General features: G+C 39.3%; 1 long non-coding RNA gene across 1 annotated transcript in view; it reads right to left on the bottom strand.

Annotated features, from left to right (window-relative positions):
* Positions 1-14,423, bottom strand: part of LOC113891559 — a 103,059-nt gene extending 88,636 nt beyond the window's left edge. The window contains exons 1-2 of the long non-coding RNA XR_003510799.1: positions 9,206-14,423; positions 278-383 (exon numbers count right to left, since the gene is read on the bottom strand). This is a non-coding gene — a long non-coding RNA (uncharacterized LOC113891559). The remainder of the gene's footprint in view (positions 1-277; positions 384-9,205) is intronic.
* Between the last annotated feature and the right edge of the window lie 1,941 nt (positions 14,424-16,364).

Genomic DNA, 16,364 nt, shown 5'->3' with positions numbered 1-16,364 from the left:
AAAATACATTTTACATTGCAAATTAGTACACACACAGGAATATGTGTATGTGTGAGAAACAATAGAAGTTTTATAAAACAATACTTGTTCTTACCACATGCAATGCATTCTGATATTTTCTATTCTATTTCCTGAATTTTATAAAAGGCTGAGTAATCCACCCAACTGATTTCACAATTCAGGAATGGACCCCAACTGGCAGTTTGACAAACACTGTTTAGAGAAAGACAGTCTTATCACATCAGAGTAATCCAAGAATCGAGCCTCAGTTTGTTACCTGATAATCCCAGCTTTGACTCAGCTGCTACCCCACTTTAAGCAACAGAGATGGCTTATATTCTTTCCTGTTTTCTTTCTTCTGTAATAGTCTCAGATACCACATGCTGCAGGGAAATACAAACACGCCAAGAGATAAGACTGAGCAATCATGTAGCATCAGTTGTAGGCTTTGAAACAAACTCTCGTCTTAAACATAAAAATCTATAAAATTGGTGACTATGTAATCAGCAATCAAGAGAAGGACAAATATTAAAGGGGAAATAGTGTACAAAAGCAAAACACATATAACATTCTACAATCTGCCTCCTTCTATATTCATTTTTTATCCTTTGTCCTTCCTAATTTCTTTTGCTCAGTGGGTAGAATATGGTTGCCTTCTTTGCTCTAATGTCTATTTTCTTTCCCAGAAAGCTACTTTTTTCTCAGACTCATGGCAGCCTTCCATGCAGTTTCTCTCTATCCTTCTCTAGCACTCCCTGAATAATGGAAGCTCTTTTATTCAATCCAGGGCACTAGCTCTCACTTGACTCCTCACCCACTAATCAATCACTCATTGCCCAAGGATTCCCAGTAACCTCTGGCTCCACTTCCTCTGTGCCAGAACATCTTTTCAGCTTTCATCAAACAAAGGCACATGACTATGTAGCCAACCTAGGTAAGAACAACATAAAACAAAAGAAGGGTTTAATTTTTTTTTTTTTCATTGCAGACAGCATTGCAGTCTACTGGGTAGATATTAACCACTGTATTTACCCAACATAAGATAAACATTTTATTCAATTTACCTGGGAATTAGGTGGAATTAATTGAGCCACAGGGAATCCCCTGCCCCAGCCCTGAGTAGAGAAAAATTCCCTTCAGTGACTCAGCTTTTCTGTTTAGCTGCACACATCACCTTGCTAGTGGGGCTGTGTCATTTTTAATCATTCATCTCATCACTTGTGGTTATTGTTAATTAGTTTTACTTTTCCTACTATGACTCTTTTTTCTTGTTACTTACATGTCCGAACTAAATAAAAATTAAACTTGTAACCTAGAGTGGAATAGAACCGGATCATCAATATTCTGTCCAAAAATGTGGTTTCACCATCTACCAATCATCTTTTTGGAAATCAAATTGTATCATATCATCCCTTCTAAAAGAGATGGGCTATACAGCATTTAATATCAGGTGACAAATTTCAATAGAAAAATAACCTGCTTGACTCTTTTTTATTGTTTTCCCTGATTTTTAACCAATAGATATATATGTTTTTTCCAACATTATATAAAGGTATAAAGATAAAAGAACCATCATCCCACCACCTAGAATAACCACTGACAACACTGTGGTCATATCCATGGAGATGTTATTCTTGTAAATACTTCACACATTAATACAATATTTTAGGAAATATCAAAAAAGCAGTTGCCTTTGGGGTGGTTGGACTAGGGATAATTTTTTTCTGCTTCTTTACATTTCTCTCTGCTTTGCACATTTTAAACTAATGTCCATGCGTTGGTTGCAAACCACAAGAGAAGAAGGTGAAAAACTAAAAAGACCCGGAGAAGAGCCGTGGGTGAAGAGAGAGGTCATGTGGGCAGATGGAGGCTGGGGCAGGCATGGGAAAGGCATGCAGGCGGAACTGGGGAAGGGTCTGCAGAGGAAGGAAGCCCCAGCTGATCACACCTAATTCTCAGTTCCTGCTGTTGTTCTCTCAGAATTCTCATACTTGGGCACCTTCACAGTCACTTGCACACGTTTATATTTCCCAGGACTTCACTAGGAGCTGATAAAAAGAAAATTACCCAGGTCTTTTGCCAATGTCAAGAAGTGAGGAATAATTTATATGTTTTTCCTTAACTTCTGCTGTTTGGATCATTATGAAAAACTTTGCCCATAGATAGGATGTAGCTGACAGGAAAGATGTGATGATTATCTGTGCTCCCTTCATCAGAGTCAGAGAGGAGGAAGTGCACACATCTTTGCAGGGTTCAGACTGACTCCCCATAGGCCATTATTTCAATGCAACTCTGTTCAATTACACTCCTTTGCCAATCCCAAGAAACTCCCCTCTTCCTCTAACGAAGCATTTATCACCCACCCTTTCCACACTGAGTCTACAGCCCGTTCCCTCTCCTGCACCTTCATATCTCAGCCCCATCCATCTCTTCCCTTTGTTTTGCTTTAGGAGGGAGTCTTGTTATATATTGCTTGTATAATGCTTTAATCATGGATTATGGGTTGCTTTACAGCTCCCTGAATACCTTGGCAAGGTCTCTATATAAATAAAATTATTATTATTAAACTCAATTAATCAGAGGCACAATTCACTTTTCAGTGTCTGACATCCTGAAAGCTTACTGATGCAGGAAAGTCTTTTTGTTCACCTCTGGTGTAACAACATTTTGGGGAATCAATAATATAGAACATGGGACTGACTACAGAGGTCCTTAATTAGATTGTACTTTGCAATACATACGGATGCATTCCTTTTTGTTGACCTGTTAAGGATCAATGATTGATCAGCAGTGAAATAAGATGTGCTACTGAGTAATTATATTTAGGAACTGCTGGTGGGGCTTGTCATATAATTTGCAAGCTATTTTAATTCATACTCAGCAGAAGAAAGAAGGGAGAAACAGTTCCTTGTATAATGAGTCTCTGAGCCACCTCAATTTCTTTTGATAGAGCCTCTGTCTGAAGCAGCTAATTCTCTGATTTTTCTTTTTTAATTTTAGTAAACTTTTCATTGAAGCACACATATACATACAGAAAAGTGCACAAATCATAAATAAATTTATGATATAAATGATATAATGACATAAGCTTAATAAATTTCACAATGGAAACTTTAAAAAAGTTTTTTGTGGGAAATGCCCTCAGCTCCACCAGAGACAGCAGTCCCATCTCCTCAAATACAGTACCACCTCCTCCTCCAGGAGAAGAGCTGCAAGCATGGAAGCCCTGCCTTCAGGTAGGCTCCACAGTCTCAGGCCCCCTCTCAGCTGCACTGCTCTCTCCTCCAGCTCTTTTCTCTCTCCTGCTTTCTACTTCTCTTACTCCTGGAGTTAGAATTGAGGTTGATGAGAGCCCTCATCCCCTCTCTGCCAACACCTGCTCCACCTGAGCTTCTATTGTCAACCATCAGAAGGTCACTGCCTGGGTCCTATGCTACAACAGAGTAAACTCCCCTGACTTTCCACTGACCCAGGAAATTTCCCACCAGACAGGTGTTGGGTCCTCCCTTGCAGTGATTATGAAAACAGGAATGACAGTTCTGTGATGTACAGGGCCTAAATCCCTGTGATGCTTCCTCTGCTCTTTGCCACTTGCAAGCACTAAATAAAGCAAATTTATAATATTAAAAAAAAATACTACCTAGCTCAAGGATAGAACATCATTACTTCTAAGAGGCTCCCTCACAGCACCTCCCACTATTACTCTTACTCAAAAATAATTTTGACTCCTGTCCAAAGATTAGTATTGCCTGTTTTGGATCTTTCTATACATGCTGTCACACAGGATATATTTTCATGGCTGCAGTGTCGAGTGCCGAAGAATTGATGCTTTTGAGCTGTGGTGTTGGAGAAGACACTAGAGAGTCCCTTGGACTGCAAGGAGATCCAACCAGTCTATCCAAAAGGAAATAAGTCCTGAATATTCATTGGAAGGATGATGCTGAAGTTGAAACTCCAATACTTTGGTCACCTGATGTGAAGAACTGACTCATTGGAAAACACGCTAATGCTGGGAAAGATTGAAGGCAGGAGGAGAAGGGGACGACAGAGGATGAGATGGTTGGATGGGATCACCGACTCTATGGATATGAGTTTGATTAAGCTCTGGGAGTCGGTGATGCACAGGGAAGCCTGGTGTGCTGCAGGCCACAGGGTCACAAAGAGTTGGACACGACTGAGCGACTGAACTGAACTGAACTGAATGATTTGGTTTTATGGTACTTATGTTTTTTATTTATTAAGTCCCTGACATGAGGCAAGAATCATATGAAGGGCAGTGACTATAAAGGCCTATTAGAGACAGTCATCACTCTTGATAGCGTTTCAGTTTTGGGGGGTGGGAGAGTGACAGGCCTCACACTAATGGAGGCAGGTAACCATCAGTGGTTCTGTGAAGGAAGACAGAGGGGCTCCAAGCAGATGGAGTTCAGTCCCACCAGGGCTCAGTAGGTAGGTTAAAAAGACTTCCCAGACATCTATCTTGATACTATTTTAAATTTTTAAATTCTCAAAGGACCTGAAAACAGCAGAAGCCACAGTACTGTCGTGTTGTTTGGACACGTTATTCTGGAGGGCCTTCCTGGTGGTAGCTGGGTGGGGTCCTTTCTTTTCATCCCATCACTCTTGCTTTTCCTAGTTTTTCCACTCCCTGTTCTCCTTTACTTTGCCATCCTCTCAACTCTCCTTCTCCCCTCTTTCTTGGGCTCCCTCCCATCAGAATCTGGAGGTGTTATCTCCCACTTCTATTCTGGATTCTTCTCTCCTGACCTGACCTTTGTTTCTGAGATGAGAGGAGACAAAAGATTGAAGCCTCAGTGCTCTGGAAGCCCACACATTCTGCCTCTTCACCTTCCCATGTTAGCTTCCTTAGGGTTAATGTGCTCACACCACTGATGGTGGCTGAGGACCGAGCAGGTGGAAAGGATAAAGGGAAGGATGGGTGTGGGTGTGAGGATGAACAGAAGAGACAAGCAGGACCATTTCAATCGTTTTTGTTTTCCCACCTTGATTCCCGTGGTCAATTGAATTGAGTTTGGCTGACTTAGTGTTCATTGTGCTTCTTGTACCACGGCCAAGGACTTTTCAATTTCAGGTGTTGAGGTGGTGCAGTTAGTTTTGTTTCTTTTTGGCTCCAACAAATCCATCCTTCTCTCCAAAAACTCAAAAGGTGGTTTGCAGTGATTGCTCGTCTACTGAGGGGATGCTGCTCTTGTGTCTCCTGCCAGAGGGATGCTCCCTGTTCTGTGTTAGTAGGAGACCATTTAAAAGAGCAGCAAGGGCCCTGGACCTCCTGCTTCATCGTTATGCCAAGAATCCCCAGCCTGTATTTCTTTTTCATCTGATTCCGACAGGGTGGTTTTTGTATTTTGCCCACTGGCTGCCTAAATTGGAAACTTGGCTAAAAATGAACTGGCTGAAGTTCAATCTAGACAAGATGAATGCCCAGGATTGGTAAACTATAGAAATTGGAGGACATACCCTGGTCTCTCTTTACAAAGGATTTTCCACAGGGGATGTTGGAGTTTCAGAGGAAGGAATGTGACTATCACTTGGCAAGTGCTCTGTTGTGTTAAGACACAGAGTGGTGGGACGGTGGACATCAAGGGGTTTGGATGAAACCATTTGAGTTAAATCTTGGCTAAATTAACCAGCTGAGTGACTTCAGGCAAGATGCTTATTAAACTCAAAGCCTTTTCTGCAGTCTGCTGCTTGGGATAGTAATGCAGGCCTCAAAGGCGACAGGTTGCAGACAGTTGGGTTATGCGTGTGGAGGATTTGATATACAGTCTAGCACAGCTCCTCCAGTGAGTTGTGTCTTTATCACTTCTGGATGGCATTCTGTTTCTAAAACCAGAGAATGCTGATGTCAGGGCCCTAGACTAAAAGGCAGATATTTGAAGGGGCTGGATTTTAGGTCTGATTGAGGTTAGATTTCAAAAGGGGCTTGGTTGAAACTCCAAAACTGTAGCTCTTCCATTTGCATTTCCAACGAGCAAATCTTAAAAAATGCTAAACATTTACTGTCCTGTCACTTCTACAACAGACAGTACAACATACGGGAGGATCTTCTGGTCTCAGTGAGCTGTCACCAGGGACCAGACCCTGAATGACAAGAGGTACTATTCTTAAAGAATTATCTTCTTATCCTTCTTCAAGCTGGGAATTCCAGTAAAACTTGGAAATAATAATTTAACCCCTATAGTAGCTTAAACTCTCATTGGAATGTAAAACTCATTAAACAAGAATCATTATCATATAGACAATGATATAGATATATGATAGATGCTAAAGTATGATAGCTCGTGGGGATTATTCGTTATTGTCACAAATGTATGAGAGAATTACAGGTATGTATCTTCTGTGTAAATCAAAGTATAAAATTTTTTATGCCATAATATACCTGGAATCATGTCTCATGATAGTGTCAGAGATGGGAAAAGACACAGGCTCATTCCAATAGAGGCTACAATCCAGGGTTTGAAATCATGACTCTTCACTGTAGTTTTTACACATAATAGGAAAGTTTCTCTGAAAAAGCATGTTTCTGAAGTTATAATGGTAGAAAGTAAGATTTGAGACCAAGACAACTGAATCCTTTCTTCTCTTATATACTACATCCCCATAGGTCAGAAAATCTTGTTAGCTCTACCATAAAAGTATAACTAGACCCCACCTACTTCTCACTGCTTCTCCTGCAACCACTCTGGACCAAGCCATTATCATCTCTTACCGAGAACAGCCCCCTAACTGATCTCCCATCACACTCTATTCTAAACACAGTGGACTGAGTGGCCCCTTTAAAATGTGCTGCCTCTAACCCCAAGCCCCGTCTCTGTGGTTTCCTATTTCACTCTAAGTAAAAGCCAAAGTTGCCCCAAGAGATCTAGGTTCCCATTCCGTCTCCAGTCTCGTCTCCAATCACTTCCCCAGAACAGCCTGCTCCAGTACACTTACTGCTCCCTCACCCATCTTCCCAGCTCTTCTATCTCAGGGTCTTTGCACTAGCTCTCCCCTCAGCCTGGACCATTCTTCCCTCATTAATGCGTCATGGCTAAGCCCTCATCATCTTCAAACTTTTAATCAAATGTCATCTCAATGAGGCTTACACTTACCACAGTATCATAAATGGTCAGATACACACACGCATAGACACAACTCTTGCACTTGTAACTTCCTAACTTGCATTTCTATCAAATACTGTTCTACATTTGCATAATTTGTGTGCTTTTTTATATTTGTCCTTCCACCAGAATGTAAACTCCATTTTTATTATTTTATCCAATAGTGTATTCTAAGCATCTGGAACATTTAACAATACATGTTTGTTAAATGAATAATCACACAACCAGGATAAGAAGTTACCTTAGAAATAATATGATCTCTCTCATCTCGTACCTCAAACTTTTCAGGAACTGTGCACCTAATACAAAAACAGAACAATCTGTACTTCTATGCTCTAAGTAAAGTTCTACTTAGAGTGCACTCCTTGGCAATGGATTTATTTACACAGTTCAATTTTATTTCAATCACTGCTTCTAAAATTATCTGTGGTAAGGGAACTTATAAATTTTTTTAATTAAAAAATATTGAAATATAGTTGATTTACAATGTTTGTGTTAGTTTCAGGTATACAGCAAAGTGATTTAGTTTTATTTGTGTTCTTTTTTAGATTCTTTTCCATTATAGGTTATTACAAGATATTGAGTATAGTTCCCTGTGCTATACAGTTAATCCTTGTTGATAGTTATCTGTTTTATAGATTATACTATGTATAATGTACTATGTATATTTTAACTATGTATATGTATATTTTGTATGTATAGTTTTATAGATTATACTATGTATAATGTACTATGTATATTTTAACTATGTATATGTATATTTTGTATGTATACTGTTTTATATATTATACTATGTATAATGTACTATGTATATTTTAACCCCAAACTCCTAATTTACCCCTCCCCTGCCTTTCCCCTTGGGTAACCATAAGTTTGTTTTCTATGCCTGTGGGTCTATTCTGGGGATCTTTTTTTAAGAGAAAAAAAAAGACAATCTTCAGTGGACCAACACTTCTAAATATTACAGTAAAAAGTATTACTAGAAAAATAAAAAATAGAAATATAAGAATGATAATTACATTAATAATAAAATATAATGTACTATTATTAAGTTCAAAGCAATATAATTAGTCTATCAAAATCCTGAGCATGAGTGCCAAGTCGCTTCAGTTGTGTCTGACTCTTTGTGACCCTATGGACTGTAGCCTGCCAGGCTCCTCTGTCCAAGGGATTCTCCAGGCAAGAATACTGAAGAATATTGCCTTGCCCTCCTCCAGGAGATTTTTCCAACTCAGGGATGGAACCTGAGTCTCTTATGTCTCCTTCATTGGCAGGCAGATTCTTTACCACTAGCGCCACCTGGGAAGCCCCAAATCCTGAGCACTTACTTTTAATCTCTATTCTCACACCATGGTGGGCAAGTAAGGACAGCCAGAGAAAACAGGCTTTGAGAAGCATAGGACTAGACTTTGCTTCAGAGTTCACTCTGCTCTCCCAAGGCTCTCGGCATGCCCCTCCCCTTGTGCTCTCAGGTCGACAAGGCTGGCCGAGGTGTTTTGCTAACTCTGTCCACAATCTCTCTCTCCAGGGAAGGCCTCCTGTAGAACTCTAGCACACCCTAGTTTAACAGAAGCCCAGTGAGCTGAACTTTGGAACATGGGGATAAAGCCTTATCTTTCCAAAGTCATTTATTCTTCTGAAAAACAGCAAGGCCACTGTTTTTCAGTTGATTTTATAGCTCATTATGCTCACTGTTGTTATTAAAACCACATATCTTAAAATGCAATATGCTTAATACAGTTTGTATATATGGTACCTGAGAACATCTAAAAATAAATTAAAAATTTGATCCATATGTATGAATGCAGTGAAGCAATATAGCTCTTATTTTATAGTAGTTGATAGCCTATTGTCTGGATACAGTAACACTAAGAATTGTATCTATTAAAAAGATGTGACCATTTAAAAATTGCTGAAAATGTTTTGGGGGATGAAGTTGAAATACAATTTGGAAAATAAAAAAGACAGTAAACTCATATTTCTCAAGACATTTAAAAAACATGATACAGGGAACGGAGTTCACATTTCAGTGTGCAGCAGTTTCTCCCCTTAACAATACCCTTACTGAGCTTTTGTAAACTTACCAGGCATTTGTTTTTAGTTTATGTACCAGATTTCTCCATGGAGATTCGTCCATAACATGAAGGCATTCAATATAGAAAATGACATGCAATGCCTTTATTCTTCCAGTTTAATTAATGCTGTGACAACCACTTGGCAGAGACTACAGTGGAGAGGAGGCCTCTGTAGGGAACTGCAGGTTATAAGCAGTAAGGAAACTGTCAAACTGTTCCTGGGATACAGCGTATCATAACTTCAAGCTTTTTTGTGGCATCCCTGGAGATGAATTCCAAGGAGAACAAGCAAATTGAAAAATTGGATTGTTTAGTCTTAACAAAGAAGAAAGTTAATAATAATACAACTTGTAATTTTTTACACATTTAAGATTTCTAGAAAATGGTTTCCCACCTTAAAAAAAAAATCCTGAAACTAATACAATATTGCAAATCAACTATACTTCAATTATATAAAAAAAAAAATCCCAATATCCATTTAATCTATATTAGTTCTCAATACCCTGAATACTTTGCTTGAGGAATTCAAATGTCTTTCCTCTCTTCAAGGGGGATATTGAGCCCCATCACAATGCTGGGTATAGTGGTGAACACTACCAAGTCCCTGCTGCCATGAGTGAGCTGGAAGCAAATAGAGTAAACCATCAGATACAGGACAGGTGGATGATGAACGAAGTGGGGGTGTCATTGCAGATAAGGGTCAGGAAGTTCTCTCTGATGCCTGAGCTGAAACTTAAGTAAGGGAGGGATGGAGAGCACTGGGAAAAGAGTGTTTCAGGTCACGGGAGCATAGAGTGCAAAGGGCTGAAGCAGGAGTCTGTTTGCGGAGAGCTTGGGAAAGAGCAAGAGGCTGGTGTGGGGGGAGCAGAGGGAGCAAGTCCAAAGTGGCTTAAAGAGCCCCAGGAGAGTTCTTTTTTTTTTTTTTTTAAGATTATTTTTTATGCGGACCATTTTTAAAATCTTTATTGAGTTTATTACAATATTGCCTGTTTTATGTTTTGTTCTTTTGGCCATGAACCATGTGAGATCCAAATTTCCTACCAAGGATCGAACCCACACCTCCTGCATTGGAAGGTGAAGTCTTCATCTCTGGACCACCAGGGAAGTTCCCCCATGGAGGTACTTGAATCTATAAAACAAAGGCATCTTTGCTATAACAAATGTTTTCAAATGGCCCTTTTACTCTCTTGAAGTAAAAATCTGTAGATAATACAACATTCACTCATGATTTTAAAAAATTAATATAATACCCCAATTCCAGGAAGCAGTAGAAGGCCTTCAATAAAATAATTATTTCCCAGGCTATATGAATTAGTAGGATTCTTGCACCTGTACATCAAATCACTGTGAATGTGACAATGGGTTAATACCTATGTGTGGACAACTCAAAAGCACCACGTTTTCAGAGATTTTCTGAAATGGCAAGTACTCTTGGAAGAGTTCTGAGCAAAACAAAGTACAAACATTTCCTGAAGTATGCAACAGTTGCATTCTATATAATTAGGTGTGTGGCAAAAGACTATAAACATTAGTTTGTGTTTATATATAAAATGGAGTTAGGAGCTAGGTTTGATTCATAATTATCAATGACAGATTCCAGGACTTTTCAAAGGTTTTGCTGGATGCAGGACATTTTTGCATTGTGGGAATCTACTCTGAGCATTGCACAGATGTCTGGCATTCCTGGTCCCTACTCATTAAATACCAGTAGCACTTCCACATACTTCCCAAATGCCCCCCAGTAGACAGTATCATCTCCTTGGAAACCATTGCGATAGGCTGTGACAGAGGTTTTGGATTTTATGTGAAGATGTTGGGGGTTTTGAGCATGGATACAAACCAGTGGTGTCCCACAGGTTATATAATGACAATGCTCTCTATCTGCCCTGTCCAATAACCAGGTCGCTAGCCACAGGTAGCTCTTGAGAGTTTGAAACATGGCTGGTACAACTGAGGAACTGAACTTTTCATTTTAATTTACTTAAATAGGCACGTGTGGTTAGTGGTTGCCATATTGGACTGGACAGTTATAGACGATATAGATTCTAACAAGCAGTATTTTTTTCTTTTGTAATCATTCTACCTCACCTTACTTTCATGATCATCTCTTTTTTATTCTACAAATATAACCACATTTGAAAAACTAATTCCTTGGAAAAGCTGGACTTGGAGTACTGCGCTGTCACTTTTGTAAGGGCTAATTAAGTAATAAACAATGGGGCCTAATGCCTCTTATGAAACATGGACCAGCAGTGAGCTGAGCCCTTCCCCAGAATGAAGGATGTCTGGATACAGGGGTGGATCTCACCGGTAAGCAAAATTACCTGGGGGACTACCTGAGGTTTAGAAGACAAAGCTATAGCAAAGTGAGGACTGAGAATGGGAGAACAGGGGAAATGAAAGCAGAGTTAAAGAGGCCAAGAGAGGAGCAGAATGATGCAAGAGAACAGCTTAACCTGAGGAGGGGGATTGGCAGCCTTTGAGAAATTATCCAGTATGCTCAAACCAGAGAGCAAAGTTATCTCCCTTCAGTTGCTGGCAGCTGGGTGGTGTGACCCCAGTTAGGTGAGCTTCCTTGACGACTGGAACCCTTCCTCACTCTTCTGGAAAGTATTCCTTGTTTCCAAGCTTTGCTCACCTGGTTCCTGCCCTTAGAATCTTACCAAGTCTGCAAAGTCCAGGCTACATGCCACCGCCTTCCCTGTATGCTGTCACCACACAATGGACTGTCTTTATTTCATCCAGTTGGATGGATCACCTTCCAACTCCTTCATTCTAGGAGTATATGTCATAGCATATACTACAACCTACATTCTAGGAGTATATGTCATGTAGTATATGTCATAGCATATACTACAACCAGGTGAAAAAAGTCTCCTCCAACTCCCCAAATGGATGGGCCCCTCCCCTCTCCTGAATGCCTGGCCCCTCCCTTGGTCCTGAAATAACAGTGGTGTGTTTATCCTACCCCACCCTGCTCTGCAGAGTGCCTGGCCAAAGTTTGATGAAAAGCTGTGAATGGAAACTTAGCTACTTTCCTCCTTAGCAAATGAGTCCTTAGGTGCCCCTCAAAGGTGTCCACATCCTATTCACTAACACCTGTAAATAGGCTGCCTTACATGGCAAATAGCCCCCCAAAGGTGTTCACATCCTATTCACTAACTTGATAATATGCTGTCTTACATGGCAAAAAGGATTTTGCAGATATGACTGATTTTAGGATCTGGAGATAGGGAGATTACCCTCAATTATCTGGGTGGGCCCACTGTAATCAGAAGGGTTTACAGGGAAGAGGGGAGGCAGGAGAGGCAGAGAAGGAAAAGCGATGACAGAAGAGGTATCAGATTCAGAGAGGAATTTGAAGAAGGTATGCGGTTGCTTTTAAGACTAAGGAAGGTACCAAAGGAGGAATGTAGAATAGAATGTCCACAGAAGCCTAAATGAGATATATAATTAAAACAACCAATTTCAACTGAGGACTTGTTTGAAAAATCAGGGTGATATGCCCAGTCTTGTTAGGTGACAAGGCCAGAAAACCATCTGTCTATGGACATAAACAACTGTAAGTAAGCATCCTCATTTAAAAATGCCTTCATCAAACAATGAGCCAGAGATAAGTCACCTCTTCTCCTAATGTGGAAACAGGTAGAGGAAAATTCTGAAGGAACAGAATCAGCAGGAATAATTACATGATTTCACATGCCCCTGCCCCAAGCAAAACCTACCTGGACAGCTGCTGTTCCACTATGTGATGGTAAAGTCAAATTATGAGTTCCCTACTTCGTAGCATATATTTCAGCATTGCAGTTTGCTTTGTGCATACAAGAAATACATACTCAGTAGACTTGGTTATAAAGATGCTGTCTATAAGCGACATCTCTGAATTCATAAGGATATGGCTGGATGATCAAGTAAGTCACTCTGTCAGGTGAAGAAACACTCTTGTGATGGATGTTCCCATCTTTGTTTTTATTTTTTTTAATGTGCATGTTGGCTGTTATTTAGCAGTTATTTTCCACCTGTAACATCTCTCCTGTCCATTTATATTTTAATTTTACTGCTGCTGCTACTGATTTGTAACCAGAATAATTATTAAATGTCATGAATACAAAATGAATCCCACAGAGAATGTTTACAAACTTAGTTCACACATGAGCTAACCTAAGCCTCCTAACCCAACTAAGCCCCAGCCTCTACTAAGCACTCCTCACCTTCAATATGCTACTCAATCACCCTTTTATGGGATTATTGTTTTAATTAATATACTTTTAGATGTATTAGTTTATAACAACTAGTCTGGGAAAGGCTTTCAGATGATTTCTTTAAAAAATATAGACAGCTAACAATTCTTATTCATTGTTTGTGAATGTACAGGCAGAAGGCTAGGATGCTCAGGAAATAATGTTCAAACCCTTGCTGTGTTCCTAATAAATTCATTACATTGTCTTAGCATTACAAGTCATAGATTTTTAAAGTAGTATATTATGATCAATGCATTTTCTTTCACTGACAGCATTTAAAATAGATCCCCATGATGACTGAACCCCACAGGGTCCCTACTAGCTGCTCATGACTTACTAGAAGACTGAAAACCCAACTGAAATTGACTGTGGGCTCACAAGCTTCAGCAGCAGCCTCTCATCATGACACAAGAGTATTTTCAATGGGGGAGAGGACATGCCTGGATTAAACCTGTCAGCACACCCGCCCCTTCCCCATACATGAACTTTCTGGATTGTACTCCCCTTCTGAGATAATCAAGAGCAAAGCTTCAAATGAGAAACAGACCAACTCTTCACTGCAAATATTTTGGGGCCCCTTAGAATACAATGTAATGCAAATATGCTGACTCTACATTTGGCAAATGATAAGAGACCCTGAAGTTGATTGTTATGTTGTCTACCGTTCCGTTAATTAGGATTTCAAGGTTTATCTCAAGAATTCAACCTGTGATGTTTACAGTTGCTAGAGAACACAGTATTGAAGATGCACCAACCAATGTAGCCTCACTAAAAATGCAGCCATGGTATAATGGTACAGTATGGCTTGGGTTTAAAACCTGGCTCTGTACCTTGCTTACCTGGCCGTTGGAAATACCTCTTAATTTCTCCAAAACATTGGTTTCCTCATGCACTTCCCTACAGATTTACTGAAAATATAACAGGGCTTTTAAAAGTAGGAGCTTCCCTGGTGGCTCAAATGGTAAAGAATCTGTCTGCAATGCAGGGACCCAGGTTCAATCCTTGTTGGGAAGATCACCTGGAGAAGGAAATGTCTACCCATTCCAGTATTCTTGCCTGGAGAATTCCATGACAGAGAAGCCTGGTGGGCTCCATCCAGTCCATGGGGTCGCAAAGAGTCAGACATGAGCAACTAACACTTTCTTTCTTAAAAGTGGGAAATTTAAACCTAGGGTTTCATTTTCCCTTTTTTAATTTTTACCTTTTATATTAATTATTATTTTCAATTCGATTCTGTTATCTTGTTTACCAATGAGTCAGTAATACTCACTGACTCATGGAGTAGATCCCCTATGGTCTAGAACAGAGAATCACTGCTAGGTTTGAGGGTTTTGTTTTGTTTTTGAAGTAAAAATAAGAACATAATAGTGAAATGAATAAACTGCATAACTCTGTAGACTACAGATCAATTGAATTTTTCTATACACCAGTGTAACCGCCACCTAGATGAAGATAAAGACTATTTCTAGCACTCCAGAAAGTTCTATAATATTCTTTTTCAGTTTATAACATTATAACCACCACATTTGGAGGTAATCATTATTCAGATGACCATGAATTTTTTCCTATTTCTGGCATATCTCACTCAACATAATGTCTATGATATTTAACCATGCTGTTGTGGATTCATTATAAGAACACATAAACAATTTAAAAATTCTTTCTCCTACTGATGAATATTTCATTGCTTTCAGTTTTGACAATGATGAATGAAGCCACAAAGAACATTCTTAAATGCATCTTTTGGTGGGCAAACACAGTCAGAAGTTTTGAGCATATAACTTAGGACTGGAATTGTAGTGTCTTACTCTGGTTTTGGTATCAAGGTAATGGTGACTTCAGAGAATGATTTTAGGAGTGTTTAATCGTTTTCAGTTTGTTTAGCATAGTTTGAGGAAGATAAGTATTAGCTCTTTGTTCTGCTTGGTACAATGGTCCTGTGAAGGTGGCTGATTTGGGGCTTTTATTTGCTGGGGGCTTGCTTACTGGTTTAAATTACAAATTTGGTCTGTTCAAATAGTCTGCTTTTGACTCAGTCCTGGCAGGTGTATGTTTCTAGAAATTTGTCCATCTCTTTCAGGTTGTCCAGCTTGTTGGCATATAACTATTTGTAGTATTCTTTCATGACTTTTTAAAATATCTGTGGGATCAGTTGTTATTGCTCCACTTTACTTGGGTCCTCTCTCTTTTCTTATTGGTGAGCCAGGCTAAAGGTTTATCAATTTTACTCATCTTTTCAAAAAGCTAAACTTTGGTTTCATTGATTTTTTCTATTGTTTTCTTTTGTCTTTATTGCATTTATTTCCTTTCTGATCTTCATTACTTCCTTCCTTCTGGTGACTTTGGGCTTTATCCATCCTTTTTCTAATTCCACTTTCTTTAGATGGTAGGTTAGATTATTTCAGATTTGTTTGTTTGTTTCTTGAGGAAGTTCTCCATCCTATAAACTTCTCTTAGGACTGCTTTTCCTACATGCAGTGGGTTTTGGAGAATTTTGCTTCCATTTCATTTGTCTCAAGGTATATTCTGACTTCCTCTTTGTTATCTTTATTGACCCATTTGTTTTTTCATAGTATGTTGTTTACTTTCTACATGTTTGTTCTTTCCCTTTTTTCTTTCTGTAATCAATTTCTAGCTTCATATTGCTGTGGCCAGAAAAAATGCTTGGTATAATTTTTATCCTCCTGAATTTGTTGAGACTTGTTTTGTGGCTTATTCTGTGATTTATCCTGGAGAACATTCCATGTGCATTCGGGGAAGAAAAAGTGTATTTTGCTGTTTTTGATTAGAATGTCCTGTAGATATCTGTTAAGTTTAACTGGTCTATTGTGTCATTTAAGACTGTTGCCTTATTCTGTGTATGTGTGATCTGTCCACTGATGTTAGTGGGTGTTAAAGTCCCCTACTATTACTGTGTTATTGTCAGT

This window comes from Bos indicus x Bos taurus, chromosome 4 (assembly GCF_003369695.1).
Source record: "Bos indicus x Bos taurus breed Angus x Brahman F1 hybrid chromosome 4, Bos_hybrid_MaternalHap_v2.0, whole genome shotgun sequence".
NCBI classification, from domain to species: domain Eukaryota; kingdom Metazoa; phylum Chordata; class Mammalia; order Artiodactyla; family Bovidae; genus Bos; species Bos indicus x Bos taurus.
Note: the sequence above shows the minus strand (reverse complement) of the source record. Positions and strands in the feature narration are given on the sequence as shown.